Raw genomic sequence first — 21,047 nt, 5'->3', positions numbered from 1 at the left:
ACAGAAAGTACAACCTCTGGTACCACTATACCAGAAAGTACAACAGCAGAGACAACAATAACAACAGACAGCATCACAACTGAGACAACAACAGAAAGTACAACCTCCGGTACCACAACACCAGAAAGTACAACAGCAGAAACTTCAACAACAACTGAAAGCACCACAATTGAGACAACAACAGAAAGTACAACCACAGGCACCACAACAGAAAGTACAACCTCCGGTACCACAACACCAGAAAGTACAACAGCAGAGACAACAATAACAACAGAAAGCACCACAATCGATACTACAACAAAAGAAAGCACCACCACCGGTACCACAACTTTAGAAAGTACAACAGCAGAAACTTCAACAACAACTGAAAGCATCACAACTGAGACAACAACCGAAAGTACAACCTCCAGTACCACAACACCAGAAAGTACAACAACAGAGACAAGAATGACAACAGACAGCACCACAATCGATACTACAACAACAGAAAGCACCACCACTGGTACCACAACTTTAGCAAGTACAACAGCAGAAACTTCAACAACAGCTGAAAGCACCACAACTGAGACAACAACAGAAAGTACAACCTCTGGTACCACTATACCAGAAAGTACAACAGCAGAGACAACAATAACAACAGACAGCATCACAACAACCAAAAGCACCTTAAAAAAAGACACTACAACAGAAAGTATCACAAAATCAAACAAAACTGCACAATACACAACAATAAAAATAATGAAAAATATAAAAATCAGAATGTATAACACTACAAAGCATGTAAAATGTAAAAATCACATCAGTGTGTTCATTACACAATAATAATAATAATGATAATGATAATAATAAAAGTTATTGTTAATTAATTTTAGATGTTTAATTACTATTTGGAGCATTGGGATCACTATACAAGGGCTTAATGTACTCATATTTGTGGAAACCTGAAATTCAACCAAAATCTACATTTTTCACTTTTTTTTTTGTCTGCAGCTCAAAATTAGCCAAAAGTGCTGGGCAACGATTAATTGCATTTAAAATAAAAGTACATAACATAGGTGTGTATACTGTGTTTATTTATTATGTATATATAAATGTACTTCACGTTCAAATGTTTAATCAAAATGTGATGCCTCGCTACACACACACACACACACACACACACACACACACACACACACACACACACACACACATAGAGATCAGTTGTATTTCTTTTAGTTTTCTTGTTAATCAATGCTTGTGCACAAATGTGGAGACTGAGGAGCATCCCCTTATTTCTAATACAAAAATTTTTGAGATGCAAGTACTGTGAATTCAGAGACATGTTAGCTGAGAGCTGTCAGTCATTCCAGACTGGGATTCGCTATCTCATTTCTGCTCCGTTGATCTTTCTTCTTCAGTATTCAAAATCTCATCAATAGATCATTATTCTGAACTCCAACCAATTAAAACAGACACCCCAGCTATGCGTGCACATGATTGGTTGCATGAATAATGCCCATTCATAAATGCATAATTTAAGGGATAGAAATTACAGCCTTGAGTAGATAAAATTTTGTGGAACTGAGAAATGTGTTCAAAATATGTAATGAGTGTTTGCGTTTCCTTGTCTATAAAATTTCAAAAGCATCTATCCAAAATAAATTGACTTCCACTTACAATAAACGGTGAACATTTTAATTATTAGTAACTCCTCACATGGCATGCAGGTGTCACACCCAAGGATTGTTCTGTGTGTTTTGTTTTGTTTCCCTCGTGTCCCACGTACCTTTTGATTTAGTTTTTCCTTTGTGTTTTCCTATGCTCATATTTGGTCTTCCTGTTCCTGTTCCCCGATTGTGTTCTATTTGATTTCAGGTGTGTCTCGTTTTTCCCTGATTAAGTTGTGTATTTAAGGATTGTTCTGTTCAGAGTTTCTTTGTAGAGGGAACAAGAATCAAGGGTGTTTGAATGTGGGTTGGTAGGTTAATCAGGAGATTGTAGATAGAATGTCAATGGTCCATTTGAGAGATAGGTGGCGGTAATTCACTTATAAGTCTGCGAGCCACCATAAAGCAAGAAGAAAAGTTTCTTCAACTGCTGTTAAATGTCATTCCTTGTCTGTTTTCCTGTGCTCCTGAAGTTGTTCTTATTTTGGATTAATATTAAAGTTTGTTGAAGTTTATTCTAAGCTCCAATTCAATCTAGTGAATTGTGACACAACGGCGGGCCAAAAAAGAGAAGGATGAGAATATTCGCTGCGATCTTTTTCCGCCCTTGATTGAGCTGGTTAATCTCATCCTTCATTTAAGAAATAAAGGAAAATTAAGTCTCGTCGTCCAGGTCCCTCTGGAGCTCACTGCGTCTCCCCAGCTCAACCCACACCAGGAACCCCCACATACTGCACCAACGGCTCCGACCACCTGCTTGGAAATCGAGGCCGCTGCACTCACAAGCCAGTCGACCGCTCAGAAGTCGTGCCCATTGTAAAGCAGTTCCATTGTCAAGCCCACTGGCCAATTCACTCCCAAGCCCTCAGCTGACAGCAGCCCTCTCCTTAACCACAAACCAGAAGAGAAATCTAAGGAGGAAGCGACTGTCGGCTCGGGCCCATGAGTCTGCTCCAGCATTGAATAAAATTCAAATGCTCCCTCCAGACTGTTTGAGATCCGTCACGCTTCCTATGAGGCTGAACGGGTCCAGAACAGCTACTCTGTCTCTGTCACAGAGCAGTGGGACATCCACACCTGACGGACTGATCCCATCTCACCTTGCTCAGGTTTCTGCATCAAAGACCAGAGAATCACACTACTGCTCATGATGTTCTAAAACTCTTACATCCACAGCTTGGAACTAGTCAGTTTCTGAATTTTGGAACATCAGATCACCAGAAAACTTGCTCAGAAGACAATAAGAAATACACTAATACCTCTAATTCTGGATAAATGACAGTAAAACAGTTAACACTTTACAACAAGGTCTCATTTGTTAACATTAGGTATAGTACATTTTACAGCTTTTTACAAATCTTTGTCAATGTTCTAAAAAAATAAATAAAATTGTTCATTTTCACAGTACATTTAATGCTAACAATGTTTGAGTTAAATTAAACTTAACTTAATGTTGTAGATGTATTATTCATGGTTAGTTAATCTTATGTAATATATATATATATATATATATATATATATATATATATATATATATATATATATATATATATATATTAAAAAATATCTCTCCTACAAAAGACACAAAATATACACAGAAAAAATATATATAAAAATATTTTTATAAGATATAGTTAAAAATAAAAAAATATATATATATATATATATTTTTACTTACTTACTATTTAATACAATATATATATATATATATATATATATATATATATATATATATATATATATATATATATATTATATATATATATATATATTTTTTTTTTTTTTTTTTACTTTTTTTTACTGACTTTTGAGTGCATATGCAGACAATTTTACATGCTGCATTCTGCAGAAATAGTCCGGATGGTTATCAAGGAGGCTTTTGTGAATACAGTCTCTGTTTGTCTCTTCATGTTACCCACAGTTCTCTGACTGACTGCACAACCGCAATGAAGATTGACCTGTGCAGCAAAGATAAACCATCTACAGCAGTGTGCATTTGTTCAGTTTGACACTAGAGGGTGCTGTGACTTCTTGTATTTTCAAACAAACCTGATTCAAGTGGAATACCATGATGTTTGGGATATTTGTTAGAAAAATATTAGTAAAATTTGTCAGTAATATTAGCTTACTGTACTGATACAGTTTCTCAAAACTTCACTGAAAAATTAAAGATTTGGAACAGAACACACTGTGATTCATTTTTTCAACACACCAGTTGAGAACCTTTGTTGTATCAGTATGGGTCTTCATGTGCAAAATGCATAATACATATGTTTATATATATATATATAAAATAAGAGATAAAACAGTACTGCTCACTTGTGTTCATCTCTCTCTCTCTCTCTTTGTCTCTTCATGTGCAAAATGCATAATACATATGTTTAGATTCTTTTAAAGTTTTTTGTACACAATTTTTTTTAATAAATAATTTTTATTGTGTTTAATTGTGGGGTTTATCAGTGAAGTTTAACACTTTTTTTTTTTTTGGCCAATGTAGAAATCATCATCTTGCAGACAACTTCAATTATTTTATCATTTATCATTAGAGGATAAATCAACAAGAAAATAAAACTTGTTTTGGACAGCTTGCCCTAGTCAGAGCGATGAGGTATAGTTGGAAAGTTAAAGAAACAGTTGGTATTATTATTATCAGTCAGACTAGACAATATTGCAGTAGGAATTTCCACGGCTAATATACACACGTTCTCCCATAGAGAGTCACAGGCGGCTGGAGACAGCAGCATGCTTCAGTGCATTTAGATTTATAAACCCTCAGTGTGTGTGACACTGATGAATGCAACTGTGTAGAAGGGAAAATGCTTAATGCATTGCTCTACTTTACAAAGTCTCTGCATGTGCTGCTTCTTCTAAAAAGAATGCACTAAATAATGGGTGTTTTCTGCTAGTAGTAAAAAGTGTGAAGCTACAATTTATTTCACATGTACAGTATATAATATCTCTCTCTGAATGTTCTAGGTTTGTTCTTTCAAAATCCTGTGTGGAACAGAAAGGCAGGGAATGAGAACAAATAAACAGTGTTGCTGTCATTCAGGCACCTGCTTTCACTTGAAAATGTTGTCTTTGCATCCACTTTAATATCCTATATCCTTGTTTCTGGAGGGAAACATGATTATTTTGTGTGGAAAGCAAATTGCTGCATTTCTCTTTGACATTTTACCATCACCTCACAAGACCAATGGGGCAAAACTGAAATGTGGGCCAAATCAGCCACTGTACATGTTCAGGTACGATGCACAAATTACGTGTGTGTGTGTGTGTGTGTGTGTGTGTGTGTGTGTGAGAGAGAGAGAGAGAGGGAGAGAGAGAGTTGCTGCCATCACAATAAGCTAAAGCTCAGCTCAGCACTAATCAGGGAATCCAAAATCAAATACTTTATTAAATATATTAAAAAGCATTGTAGGGAAGACTGTGGAGCACTATATTACATTTTGTTTAAATGTCTTTAACTTTGTTTTGTATGCTGTGTACCTCAAACTTTGATATAATCTCATATTGTTTTAAATAAAAGTTCTATGTATCAAATCTGTAAATAGATCACTGATTATCAAATTTACTTAATCTAAACAATACTAATTATTATCTGCACTGTAAAACAATAAGAAATCCAAAGTTGCTTTCTGTTGTATGTTTTACAAATAAATAATATTTCAATTGATCTACTTATCACTTGTTTCATGTTTGATATGTGCAGGTGCCATTTCTTTTAAACTGTTTTTGAAATTCACTAGCATAATTTTGTTTTCAAATTTGTGTGATTTTAATTTGAATTACAAATTCAAAGCATATAGAAAAATATTCATTCAAAACACGTGATTTCACAGGTCAACATAACTAAAAAACCTGAGATTTGTATATCACTCAATACGCCAGACCAAGTCTGATTCACTTTTAGCAATAGATGTTAAATGCATGCTTTTCTTTTCTTTTTCTTTTTAATGAAAGAGTCAGCTGGCTGGTAAAATACACTCCACTTAATCTGACACCTTCTAATTAACTTTTACCTCAGGATTTTACAGACCTCATTCCTGTAAGAAAGCTGCTGGTATACTATTAAATGAAGATTGTCCATCAACAGATAAAATCTCAGAAGTGAGTAATTAATTTGAAGTTGTCACTCAGTACGAAGTTCATGGTAATGGACTACCAATCAAAAGTCGGAACAATAAAATTTACAGTCATTTCAAAGGATTTCATAGGTATTAAAAACCTCTTGTAACAAGTCATTTAATACAAAAAAAGTGTTACATGTTTGTTTTGCTTCTTTGGTTCAAAGCTTTATATGATAATAAACTCTGAAGCTGATGCCAGAATCCATTAAAATTCCTGATACACGAGCCTTGCAAGTGTGCGGTGTCTTTAAATACGATGTATATTGACACATAATGTCTTGCTAATGGTGATTGTGTTGTTTAGTTTCCCATTAGAACAACTATAAAACCTACTTACAGCAGAATTCCTCAGACTCTGCTCTAAAAATCTTGATGCCGTCATTTGTTTTTATATCTCTGATAAACCACAAAGCACAAATTAGAACTGTTTTATGGCATAAATATCATAACAGATATATACTGTGAGTACAAGAAGTGACTGCATGAATTATCTCAAATATTATCCCTTTGAAGATATACAGAACCAGTCAAAAGTTTAGATACCCCTGATTGAATGTGCTTCTATAATCCTTCAGACCCTTTGGCCTAAAGGCTTATGCTTAAATCCTTGAAATTAGTAAAGCAGACAAATATAATTTAAGAGCAGACGCTGAAGCAGTCATGTGTCCAGGTAGAATAAACTCCTTCGAAAATGTGTAAAAAGCATCCCAGAATGCACCTATAAGAGAGGGATGTCAAGGATAGTGACTTTGAAGGAGCTTAAATATAACAAAGCTTTGATTTAACTAGACTTTACTGTTATTCTAAAATGTGGAAAATAGCTGTAATATAAAAGTGAGTGATCTGTCCAAACTTTAGATTCTTATGGCGTTTTAGCAATTAATTCAGGCCAAAATACAGATTCTCATTTAAAATCTTTACACTTAAAAGTAGCGTGAAAGTGAATGTTGACTCTAGTACACAGTGGACAGAAAACCTTTTTGCCTTTTCACACAAATTATGATTACACGGGCAGATTATGGTTCCTTGCACAATACAATGTTATGACAAATCAAAACAACTCTTCTTACAGGTATGAGTTGTAAACTAATACATTTTTATATCTGAATAAACAGCTCAGTATGTACAGTATGGCTTTTCTGACACAGTAAGCTTGCTCTGTAGCTCACCTGGTACAGCACTGCACTTGTGGTACAGAAAGCTTATGCATGACAAGTGTGAAACACGAGTCACGATAAAAGAGTTCAAGACTTGTAGAAGCAATCTAGAAAGGCACAGTTGCTCCAGCAAAAGCATTGTTATCTCACTTTGGCTCACTTTTTTTTTAACACTATCAGTTAGGTTTAGTGTAGGTGGTACATTATTTTCAAATACACTAGAGCATTAACCTTTTAGCACCACAGGATATTTCATTTACAAACAGCCATGATACTGTACATACAATAGCCAATGTTCTGTAATAAAATGTTGCCAGATTCCCATTCATTCATTTCAGATGATGGTTACTTTCGTTAAAACTAAAAACCTTAACAAACAAATAAATGCAATAAACATTGAAATAGAATAAACTTACAATAATCAGCTTATTTTATTTAAGCTATAATAAATAATAAATATTACAATATTTAAGCTTATTTGATTTAAGCTTTTTCTTTTAAGTTAACCTAAAGTACCAAAACTGAAATGAAAGCTATTATAAAAAGACATAAAAAAATACAAAATCATACAACAAAATGAATAAAACTTAAACTGAAATAAAAATGAATAAATAAAAATAAACACTAATTCAAATATGAATAAAACAGTCTATCAATGACACTAAAATAACACTGTTTAGGATCAAATTGAATGCACTTTTAGCACTGGACATTTCACTACAAAAGTATCACGCAAGAGAACATGCAATATCATTTTGCAGATTTTCCACATATTTCACGGTTTGGTTGGAGTTATTTCAATTTCACAGAAGCAATGCCTAAAACCGAAACATTTTTGAAACGGTTTAACTGTTTTGCTATTGCTCTTTTCTTCAGTAAATTTAAATCTAATTCATGAAGACTCACATTGTAAGAATAAAATACCTTAATTAACTTCAATTTTATTGATGTTTTATGGGTTCACTGCTAACAAATGAAAGCAAGTGACTGTCTCTCTACATAGTGACAAAAAAAAAAGACAAACACATGCAAAAACAAACACATTTCAAAACACTATGCTGTGTGTGTGTGTAGCAGAATGGTCGTGCTGTGGTGGGTTTGGAGCATATGTGCAGGCATCAGTGTGTGGCTGTGTGCTGCAGAATGAGGCTAATTAAAGGTTCCATGTGGCCGATCAGTGTTTTAATGTCCCTCCCCACCAAACATCCGTCTCAGGTAATGGGGTGTGGCTATAAAGCACCAAACACACACACACTCGTACGGCACACTGTCACACACCGCTCGAAGGTTTTAACACTTCCTTTAGGACCGTATGCCTGACTGGAGAATCACCGTTCCTGCATCAAACGATGCAAGTGCATTGTGGGATAGCTGTGTCATCATCGACACTTAATAGATGGTGCAACAGGAACTGAGGCAGTTGTCTGATGACAGCGTGTGATGTATCGAAGGCCCGTTTTAACAGGCTGACCTTTTTAAGGAAAGACAAAGAAGAATAACCATCAATGAAATATGAATCATTCGCTATAAGTTATTGCGGGCTTGTATAAATCATTTGCATTAGAAATCATTTGTTATAAACCATAAAAAACATGAGGACCGAAGAGGAACTCTTAAAGGTTGTCATGATAGATGAGGGACATGCAGATCCATCTGTTCACATTCAGTAATGTTTAATACATATTTTAATATTTTCTAAACAGGGATATGTATTGCAGTTTACTAAACACTGTAACTTAAAAAAAATGCTACTTGAAACATGTTAACTGAAATAAAAACGTAATAAAACTTAACATTTTTCATTGTTTAACTTGAAGTACTAAAATAACTAAATTGAATTAAAGTAAAACTGGTAAATACAATTAATAACACACACAAACACACACACACACACACACACACACACACACACACACACATATATATATATATATATATATATATATATATATATATATATATATATATATATATATATATATATATCACTGTCATTGTTTATGCACTCTCATTTTGTTTTTATTGTGTATAGACCTGTATGTTTTGCACAGACACTAAAGCTGGTTTGCCTCTGCTGGCAGATGTGGTAACTACATGATTCTGAGCCACAAAAAAAGCATCTTTCTCCATTGACAAGCATTAAAATGTCTGATGAGCCGTTTGTGTATTTCCAGGAGCCGCATCTTCTATTGAGATGAATGAGAATGCTAAAGCGAATAGCTGTCTGCATGTATTGCAGATCTCCTTGATAAGCACAATGCTATATTCCTCAGTGTTTTACTGCTCTGCTGTAAAATCACATATGACAGGTGAATTCTGACAGTACAGCAAACCTTGCCTGGGTCGTTAGTGCTAATATCACATTTCTTTGCCAATCCCTCATCGTTTTTGTGCTTCATTGACTATTTCTCTTCAAAAGATATTAAGTATTCAAACCTCATTTGCGTCCTTATTTTTCAATTTGCTGCCGCAGTAGTTTAATTTATTCCATATAATTTCTTTTTTTCCGAGAGGGACATTAATCATTGCCTGTTCCTTTTAGTGCCTGTGGGATTCTTCTTCCTTCTGTTTTTAATCAATAACATGAGGGCCCCTCCTTCGCTGAGTAAGATAAAACATTTAGCTAAAGGATATCTGCTCTCTTACTGGAGCTGCTGCGCACCGAAGGTGGCCGGATCTTACCTGCCCATATCATACATCCGTCTTTACAAATACAGGTTAAAATCCCAAAGACATCAAAACTGGAGTTCTGTGGCTTTTAGTTTAGATTTTGATACTGTATGTATGCAATTGTATGCATATATGCAAATTGACTAAATCATCTTTTAGAAGATTTGTGCATGTAAGTAGTTAACAGTCAATCATAGTTCATGGCTGTGACAAACTAAAGAGTTCTGACTACTTTTTTTGCAATTATTCTGGAAATTAAACATTATAATTAGTGCTGTCAAACGATTAATCGTGATTAATCACATCCAAAATAAAAGATTTTGTTTAAATAATATGTGTGTGTGTGTTTGTACTGTGTATATTTATTATGTATATATAAATACACACACATGCATGTATAGTTAAGAAAAATATGTTATGTTTTATATTAAATATATTTATATATAATATAAATTATATGAATATAAATATATACATGTAAATATTCTGTTTGTGTGTGTATATATATTTGCATTATAAATATACACAGTACATACACATATATTATGTAAACAAAAACTTTTATTTTGGATGTGATTAATCGCAATTAATTGTTTGACAAATTACAATGAGCAACACTTTACAACAAGCTTCTATTTGTTAACATTCCTTAACTACATTAGCTAACAAACTAATAATCAAAATTTCCTCTAAACCATATATTTGTCTTAGTTAATGTTGATTTCAATTTTGAAATCAATTTTCAGTTTACTAATATTTACAACATTTGCTAATGCATTATTAAAATCTATTGTATGTATTAATATTATTTAATGGACCTGAGTTAACATGGACTAATGATGAACAGTTGTATTTTTTTTAAATAACAGCAGCAAAGATTAAAAAATACTATAACAAATGTATTTCTCATTGTTAGTTAAAGCATTAAATATACAGTAGTTAACAAATGGGACCTTACCTTATTGTAATGTGTTACTGACAAAAGCTTTAAAAATGTGATGATATATTTGAACTAATATTAATTATTATAAATACACGGAAATTGACTTGATCATTAATTTGATCGTTTCATATACCTTAAATGATTCATAAAATGTGCACATTGCTAAAGTTGTTAATAGCCTGCTGTTAAAAAAAAAATAATAAGGAAAGAAAAAATATAAGATTGCCACATTTAACCAAAAAAAAAAAAAAAAAAAAAAAAAAAAAAAAAAAATATATATATATATATATATATATATATATATATATATATATATATATATATATCTGCTCATATATATATATATATATATATATATATATTCTGCTCAATTCATTTATTATATTAATACTTGAATAAACCTGATCAAGAACACCTTGAAGGCAGTCTGTTCATTAAGATAATGTTAATTTGTGGGAAGCGCTATTAAGATGTTCTCCAAAAAGAGTGCCAGTCAGCATTTTTCCAAACCTTAATTAGATCATTCTTTTGCTGTCATTAAGGATATTAAAAATGCATTAACGGGACAAGTACTGCTGAGTTGCAACAAATCAGACGAGAAGTCCCTTGATGTGCTTCTAAAGGCCATAACTGTCATGAAGTCCACTGTCACGCCAACCAAGTTTTATAAGTCTTAAACTTTAAGTCTACACTGAATTAACAAAGTTATTCACATTTAGTCTCAGATAATACAGTATTTGCTAAGGAAAAGCCCTCATATGAAGTTCATTAAGAAATATTACCATGCTACCCTGTTATTTTTTCCAACCCATTCCTGTAGTATTCAGTTTAAATGACAGTACGGTTGCAATATGTCTGTTCTTGGATAATTTGACCAAATAAGTGTCAGAGAGGCTTTAGGAGCTGAGAGAAATTCTGTCAGCTCGTGTTTGTTGGTCGAAAAGCTCCTCTAATGCACTTGTGCCTAATATCTGACTGTATTTAACATTTATACCCCATTTTGTCGGTCATGGCCCAATGATTTTGCACAACAATTTCATCGGAGCTGAGGGCTGGTGCGCAGTCTTGTGGCTGTGTACACAGCTCAGTGGGTGTATACTGTAGAGTTTTATTGATATTGCTCTAAGATAGCTTTGCTCTGGGCCTCTCTGTTTGTCCCGCCATCGAAGAGTCAGCGCCGTAGGTGACCCGACAGATCAATTTATCTGAGCGAGAGCAGCAATCCGTGAGAGGCATCTTTACTGAAGAATGAATTAAAGAAACGTGGTGGGGATGGACGAGTTTCTGTGACAGCCTGGAGTCCAATACAGTTGATCGTCCAAAAATTGTTTACTATTCACATTTTAGAAGTACTGTACAAAAATGTACCAATTGTTTCTTAGAGCATAAGAAAAAAACAAGAAGCCTTTAAAAGTACTACTTTTATAAAATGGCATCAACAGCAATATTAGAAAAGTATAATTTAAGTTATTTTTTTTCCAACACAGAAACACTGACTTAAGCAATCCACTTGAATCCATCATGAAAGAGGACCAAAGATTGAAGAATGCACAAAAATCACAATTAAAACCGCACTACATCTGCTCAACTCTGCTAGTTAAAAAAAAAAAAAAAAAAAAAAAAAACACCTATGCCAAACCTTATTCAAAACACATTTACTTAAATATGCTTCAAATCCATTAACATATTTATTGACATATCACTTAAGACTTACTGATATAAAATTATATTTAAAATTTATTTGGAATATTTCTTTTTTGCACAATGCACATTTCTTAATAGTATGCCTAAAATGTGTTTTAATATCACTATTAATAAGGATTGTATGATATCTGTATAATATCTGTCTTGCAGTGCAAGACATTTCAAGTATCTGGAGTATGCTTAAATAAATGTATTTATTTATTTTTATTTTTATTTTTAAAAAAATGGACCTTACTTAAATCTGTACTGTTCTTGTGCACCATCAAAACTATTTAATGGTCAATTGGGCTAAAAATGTTTGTAATTTCCAACAAGGAGCATCCTATATAACAGGAATGAGCCCATTTGGTTTGGTAAAACTCACTTTTATAGACAATTTGCAACTTCATCTTCATTCTGTAAATTCTTCACTGCTTGAATTTTAAATCACCGAAGAAAGATTGGACAAGCTAAAACAATCATGTTATGTCAGGGCAATGATTCGAAGCTCATTCATGGGGTCTCTTAACCTCTTTGGGGGTCCGTGACTCCCTCTAATACTCCTCGTTTTGAACACCGCATTGCAGTAATCATATTTCCAAAACTGCTAAACTTTAACAAACAGCCATATCACTAATCTTTTGGTGCTAATCTTCTTTCTTTAAAACTAGAAGCATCTCATGCACCCCCCGCCCCAAATCACTGCATCGACATTAAGGCACATCTTCAACGGAACGTGAGATAATGGCGAGTTAAAACATCTACAACCCCACGCATGCAGCCACGGGAAGCTGGCGGACAATGGTATAAACGTAGGGTAAACGCGGGGGTAATAACACTGATGAGATCTTAGCGGGGGTGATTTCATTCAGATGTGAATTAGAGCCAAAAACCGGACCCACGCTGGGATTGTACTTAGGCCAATCTCTGTCACTTACACTCACTTACTGTTAATGTGGCCCCCTCCAGGAAGCACACGATTAACTAGCCCAAACTCCAGGACTTATTTCTGGATTATTATTATTACCGCTATCCTGAAACAGCGAGAGTGTGTGTTGGTTAATGGTTATCTCAATGGGCCTGTGCAAAAGGCGATGAAGATCCCTATAGCTTTATTTCTGTTGACAGACAGAAAAGTTTCACTCAAATAAGAGGACATTAAAGTGTGAACGAGTCGCAGCAGGAGCAGTGCGCTTATTGGGGTTCAAAGTTAGTTTTGGTGCGTTCGCAGGGTGTGTTTACTTGAAATGGTTTTACAGATCAGCAGTTTAGCCGTGATTACTATGATGTAAACAACAACATCAGGGGAACTGACTGACGAATCAGGTGATATTTCAGATGTGAGCGGTGTTACAATACAGCAAGACAATGAGTGCCTTATTGCTTTTATGAAATGATTACAGAAAGTCTATTAAACATTTTTTTTTTTTGTCATTTTTTTTTAAGAATTAGATAAAATTGCAGTTACATCACACAACAGGAAACGAGATGTGGCACATAAAAGTAAAATAAATAAATAAATAAATAAATAAATAAATAAATAACATCCCTGGAAATGTATCTTAACTTATATTATAGTTATTATAGTACAGTATATTATATTAGTATTAGTAGTATATTATATTATAGTAATTAATTCCATACAGTTATTAAATAGTTATTAAACTTTTTTTGTTTTTGATTATATAACTCACTACAATCAATCAATCAAATGATTTAAATAAATAAACAATTTAAATAAACATTTTAAATAATTTAAACAAACAAACAAACAAACAAACAAATAATATCTATATTATGCAATGAGCACTGCTTCTTCAAGTGATTTATCACAATTTGCTATGTTAGTAATTTTTATGTTACATCCCATAGCTTTATGCATATTTAAGTACACTGTAAAATATTATTATTATTTGTAAATAAATATTATTGCAGTACATTTCTGTCTTTTCTGCTGCTTGTCATTTCTTTGTAATTATTTGTACCATTTTCTAGCAATTTCTGAGTGAAAATTGTTCAAGTAAATCTTACACCTTTGTTCATTGTATAAGTGCACCATTTGTATGTTGATTTCCTTGAAAGTGTAAAACCATGTGACTTTGTAATGCTTTTTGCGCAGTAAAATGTACATCAAAGGACACTGTTTCCCATAATGCAACGCTCATGACTTGACCTTCCATTTCCAGATTGAGGAATGAATAATTTGCACCAACCTGAATAATACAATAAAACCAAATGCATGTTTGTTGAATATGAATTTGCAAAGGAGAGTTGCAGGGATTTTTGAGGGAAAATGTCCCTGAAGACTCGAAGCCTTCAGCTGGGCTTCTGTTCCTCTTGTGTTATGTGGAATCTGTCAGCTGGGGTTTCCTGAATCTGAGTCATCTGGGCCGTGTACTTAAGCACTAGATCTGATATTGAAATGGTCTCACTGCATAAAATCCTTTTAAATATCAGCATGTGTGTGTGTGTGTGTGTGTGTGTGTGTGTGTGTGTGTGTGTGTGTGTGTGTATGCTCTGTCTTCTCATGGCCTGAGGCCCTGTGTTAGAAAAGGTCTGGTTTCAGTATGGGAGACACATTGCCCATGTTACAGCAGATAAAAATGCTAATAACCTGCTGTGTGTATGTGTACATAATAGTTTAATATGCAAAACATATCTGTGAAATATTACCACATACAGTAGTAGAGTTACTAATAGAAGCATTTCTAATGTATAAAATGCTTTACTGGTGTTATGTTTGTGTTAAATAAAACATTAAATTTTGTGTGAAACATTATTTTATTAATTCATTTCAAATTACATATTTCTGATAGAATATACAGTCCATGAAATCTAAACTAAATATCTAATATATGTAAAACTCTAATAACATTGCATATTAATGTTTTAAGGTTAATAGTTTTATTATTATTATAAAAAATGTGGCATATAAAAAGTAAAAATAAAAAAATATAAAAAAAATAAAGAATATAATTGCTGTGCATGTATTATATTTTCATATGTTAAGCATATTTGTGCAATATTACCACACACACAGCAGTAAGTATTAGAAACGTAATTTACAAAATACTTCACTACTGTAATATTAGTGAAATCAGAATGTAATGTTTTGTGTACAGGATTATTCTCAACACAACATTCATTCATTGTATTATTCAGGTTTGTGCAAATCCTCGCATTATGGTTGAATCATGCACATTGCATTGTGGGAAATAGTATTATGTACAGTGTGCTTTGCTTCATGGTGCACATTTTACTGCATAAAAACATCATAGAATCATAATGTTACACTTTTCACATCAATCAACCAAAAATGGCGCTCTTGCATATTAAGCCAATAAGGGAAATCGACACTCCTTTATATGCGCATGCTCTGTTCCCTGGATTTCTGTCCCTTTCAGACTCTCTGAATACATCAGGGTAATCAAACACCCCCTGTCGAGTATTTTAAAAGACCATATAGATCCGTGGCAACAGACCCGCCGAGAGCAGCACAAAAGCTCCCGAGTATCTCTGGGGCAAACATGATAGCATTACAAAACGAGCAGCTTGTAAAGTGTCTGTGCATTGATGGAATAACATTTAATGATGGTCCAGAGGGAATGAAGAGGCTTTTGAGAGGGTTTAAACCCTACTGAATGCCCTTCTCACCCTCAAAACACACCGGGATACTTTAAATCCCCAAAAAAAAAAAAAAAAAAAAAAAAAAATGAAGTTTATGAAGTTATGCAGCTGATTATATGCTAGGTTGTCAAATAAAATGAAATTGCTCAGTGATTTTTACCATAAAACATTTTAATATTAAAATTGTGATACTATTTTATAATTGATAATAATAATAATAATAATAATAAACTACAATCCTAGGATGATACTACCCAGTGTTATTTTAATATTAATGATATACTACTATTTTAAATTATATTTAATTTTTATATTTTCTTTTAGTTTTTTTTATATGTCTACAGTATTTATTACTCCTTAATTTATTAAATACTAATTGATGCATTTATTTATTAAATATATATATATATATATAGAGAGAGAGAGAGAGAGAGAGAGAGAGAGAGAGAGAGAGAGAGAGAGAGAGAGAGGGTTAACGTTTATTTTACCTCAAGTAACTTTTTTTTTTCAGTTTTAGCTAACAACCTACACATTATTGACTTCTAAAAAGCCATATAAAAACACTGAATGATATCTTATTTAGACATTTAAAACGTGTATAAATGAAACATTTTAAAATACATTCATTGATCCATTTATTTTTGTGAATTTTGGCACAAACAGCCTGTTTGTTAAATTAGAATTTAATTCTGTTATATTTTTGGAGGAATATGTGTATAATTTTGAAAAGAAAGCAGTGTTCTACACCTCGCATAAATCAGTTTATATATTTACCCTATTCCAGGGCTAATTTTGCAGGTTTATTTCCTAAAATGAAACCTCTTCATCAAACTCATTGATCCTTGCAAATCTGGAGCAATATGGTTGTTTGTATAATAAATTAACTTATGATTCATCTGATGTTTGGGGCTGGAGAGAGGGAGGGCTACGTTTAGCAAGGGCTGCACAAGTTTCTGTGGTTAATTTAAAACATTAAAGCACGGGAACGAGCTTCTCCATCAAATGTCCAACTTCCATTTGCATTTCTTGCATACAAGTCAATTTGTGTCTGGACCAGGCCATAAATCACTGCCAGGCCGGGCCACAGAGCCTGGAGATCCACAAATTAGCTGTGCACACTTCTTAAACAGAAAAAAGGGCTCCAATTTAAAAAGCCATTTACACACAGAACTAGCACTTAGCGCTTCAGTCTCTGCTCTCTCAGCGAAAACAGAACAAACCTGTGCTGCTTCACGCAGTTTGACAACGAGACGCTAATGTTTGCTTCCAGATAACATGAATGTGACCCGTACAAACCAAGAATCACAGACGAGAGCTCTTTAAAATCTCTATCCTCTATTGCTTCACTTAGACAGCAATGTGATTAAATCCAATGTCTTCTGCTTCTCTAATTTATCTCCTGAGAAAAAGACCCTAGTAATTTCACGTTTATCCTCCAGAGTTCTCAAGCTGCTCAGATTTGATAAAAAGACCAAATGTGACCCTGCACCACAAAACTAGTCATAAGGGTGTTATTTCAAGGAACAAAATGGGTTTTATGGTTTTAGTTAATTACAATAATCCTGGTTTGAATTCTAATTTAATACAAATCTGAAATAATAAATTATTCAAAATTTTGCATCATAACTTGTATGCATTGTTTAACACAGCTCATAAAACTTTTTTTTTTTATTTAAAGTTATTATCAGCAAACAAATTATAAACATATCAAAATCAATGTCCAAGTTTGAGACTTTTTGACCCTGTACTAAATCTTCAAATAAACAAATTTAATGTTTCATCGTTGCATCTTGATGATAAAATTATAAGAGGTGGGTGAAAAAGATGCAATCATGGAAAAGAAGCAAAAGATGCAGTGGATGAAAGCATGCACCTGTGAATACATGAACTCAGTCTGCCTGCTTTTTCCCTGTTCCTTCAATAAGGTACAGCTCTCAGAGTCACTGATCTCCCCTGCAGAAAACTCTGCGCTCTGTGAAACAGCTACTGCACTCCGACACGTTGCAGGAAATAATTGATGACCCCCTTCACGGGATCCTCAGACGGCACGTTGGGAAATCATTTTCAATCTTTGACTTAGCAGATGAAACAAATGCTCCCGGCTTACTTTGTCAATTCTCACTCCTTAGGGTCAAACAAAGTGGTTTTCCAGGGCCGGCCATGAGGCGAGTACGCAAGCAGCCAAGCTGAAAATGTCTCTTGTCCTCCACAAAATGGTGCAATGTAGCATTTCATTTAGCCCCCCTTTGTTATTTGTCTTTGACAGAGTTGTAATAGGAAGCACCTTCATATTCATTGAGCAGGTGACCCCTGAGCGCTGCGGGGCCCGAGCACGGCGGACCCTCGGTGTATAGTGAGCCGGCTCAAAACTATTTATTCTGCACACTGAGTGCAGAGCGGAAAAGTCCGGAAAAGTCAGCAAGGAGAGCGAAGTAATATAATAAAAAGAAAATAATAAAATGAAGGCACAGAAAGAAAGAAAGAAAGAAAGAAAGAAAGAAAAAGCTGTAGTATGATTATCAATTACTTTTATAAAGGTACATCATTTGTATATAGATGAACATTATGTGTGCCAAACTGCATAGTTTTTATTAATAGTTTGAATGTTAAAATTTTAGTAATATGTCTATACTTTTTATTAATTTTAGGTTTAGTATTTAAATAAATCAAGTTAAACAAAAACAAAAAAGAGAAATGTTCCCTTGGCAACTATATGAAATTTAGTTTTAAAGTTTGTTTTGATATTTTATTTCAGTTAACAATTTGTCTTTATTTAACTTTTCTTTCTTTCTTTTTTTTTATAGACATTAGGTTCCCTGAAAATAAATACTAAAAATATATTAACATTTCTGACTAGAATTCTGAAATTAATTAAACTAATTAAACTAATGAACTTTTAAGCATTCTACATCTTTAAAATGATTATTATAAAATGTCCTTATTGCAAATTGGTTCCAGAAATATTATTATCATTTATTTTGATTATTGATGTTTACTTTATTCAAGTTTTTACATATTTTTATAGGTTAATATCTATGAAACCAAACTAATCAATTCTGAGGAAAAAAAAAAAGCGGCATGTGTAATTGTTTTATGAAGCAATTAACACATGAAGAATGGCAAAAAATTTAATCAAATCTCATGGTAAAGTATACATAGACCTGATGAAGAAATACACTGCATAAAATGACTTTTTAAATCCAATTATTCTAGTATGTTTTCTAGTATGTTTTATGTTTAAAAAGGTTGTTTTCTTCTAAATTTAACTTTCAATGCAATCTGTTACCTGGTGTTTCATTGTCTTTAATCACAGTTCTGTATAATCAAGAAATCACTACTTCACTTATTCTAAACTTTCTGCATTAGATACTCTGTAGTTTATGTTTAAAGATTTAAAGCATGTTATTGTGGAAAATTAATTAGACTTCCAAAAAATAAAAGCACACAAAGTCTTATAGATTAGTACAAGTATTGGTGCATTTCCCATGTACTCCTGTAAGCCGCTCTGTCTGTGTGTGCATGTGTGTGTGTGTGTGCGTGTGTGTGTGTGTGTGTGTGTGTGTGTGAGTGTGAGTGAAAGCTGCAGTTGATTCTGTAGCTGCGAGCCAGAAGCGTGCAGCAATATAAACACAATACAGCCATATGGAGAACAGACGGCATTCAGCATTCAGACAGAGCCCTGTCCCCCAAAAGCCCCTCCACCACCGCCACGGTCACTTTAGGGTTAGCGCTTTGGCATAACAACAAATGAAGGGGAAAGGCCATTTTATTCCCATTTGGAGGCATTATTGTGACGGACGCAGGCGGAGGCAGCCATTCATTGTGATTTAGTGCTTGAGCTCGGTGGACAGGGCGGCCTGGAGAATAACAGGAGATAATGAAAACATAATTTATTTAATCCCCCCGCACATCTCTAGTCTGACATGGATGTCGAAATGTAATTTGTCTCAACTAGGTGACAACACGTGGTCTAGATAACAAAGAACATCAACAGATTAGATCAACTAGGATCACTAGCCGGTCTCATAAGAGACGCATCACTGAAAGGACTTTTATCTTGTACCACCAACTGATGGTCCTATACTGCAGTTAAGATGATTCTGGAGGCAATTTTTGGATATTATAATGTTTGAATGACACAAAATATGAAAGTGGCTTCAACTACAATAACGTTTTACTTAAAATTCATAGGTATATTTTATATAATTTCAAAAGGACAGTTTTAGCTTTACCTAACCAATGAACCATAAAAGAATATGTAATGCAAAATAAAAGTCACTAGAATTAAGTTTCCTGACCATGTTTTAGGACAGGTATCGTGATTATATTATTTCTTTGAATTATACTACCACTCAAAAGACAGGCTGCCTGTAACACGTTTTAAATGTTTTTGAAAGAAGCCTTTTTATGCTCACCAAAGCTGCATTTATTTGATAAAAAATGTAAAAAAAAATAATAATAATAATATCCAGTAATACTGTGAAATATTATTACAATTTCAAAAATAACTGCTTTCTATTTCTTAACTGTAATTTATTCCTGTGATCAAAGCTGAATTTTCAGTATCATTACTCCAGTCTTCAGTGTCACATGATTTTGGTGGAAACTGTGATACATTTTATTTTTCAGCATGTCAAAAAAGAACATCATTTATTTGAAATCTAAATCTTTTGTAACATTACAAAGGTCTTCACTGTCACTTTTGATCAATTCAATGCTTCTTTGCTGAATGAAAGTATTAAATTATATTTAAAAAGTCTTACTGATGCTTTAATGGTATGCAAATAACATGACATGACTATAGTAATTGTTCAGTACAATAACATCTGATGCCATCGGTGCACCATGATACTAATAAGTTATACTTAGTAATAAGTACATACATAAATCAATAAATGCATGCATTTATTTATAAAACAAAACAAATAAATCAAGTGCTGCTGTAAACTAAGCCCCAGGTATAAACTAAGGAATTAACAAATGCATAAATGAAAACCTCTGGCTCTTCTAAGACGGACTCTAGTTTAATTATCAGTGTGGATGGTGTCGATAATTATCGGTCCATCTGCGTGTAATGAATAGACTGAGTCATAATCTCTCTCTGATGGCTTTAGGACACAGCAGGGTCCTCTAAAAGAGACTAGACTCTATTGATCCTCAACGTAAACGCTCTTTACAATGTTAATAG

Source organism: Cyprinus carpio, chromosome B12 (assembly GCF_018340385.1).
Source record: "Cyprinus carpio isolate SPL01 chromosome B12, ASM1834038v1, whole genome shotgun sequence".
NCBI lineage: Eukaryota > Metazoa > Chordata > Actinopteri > Cypriniformes > Cyprinidae > Cyprinus > Cyprinus carpio.
Note: the sequence above shows the minus strand (reverse complement) of the source record.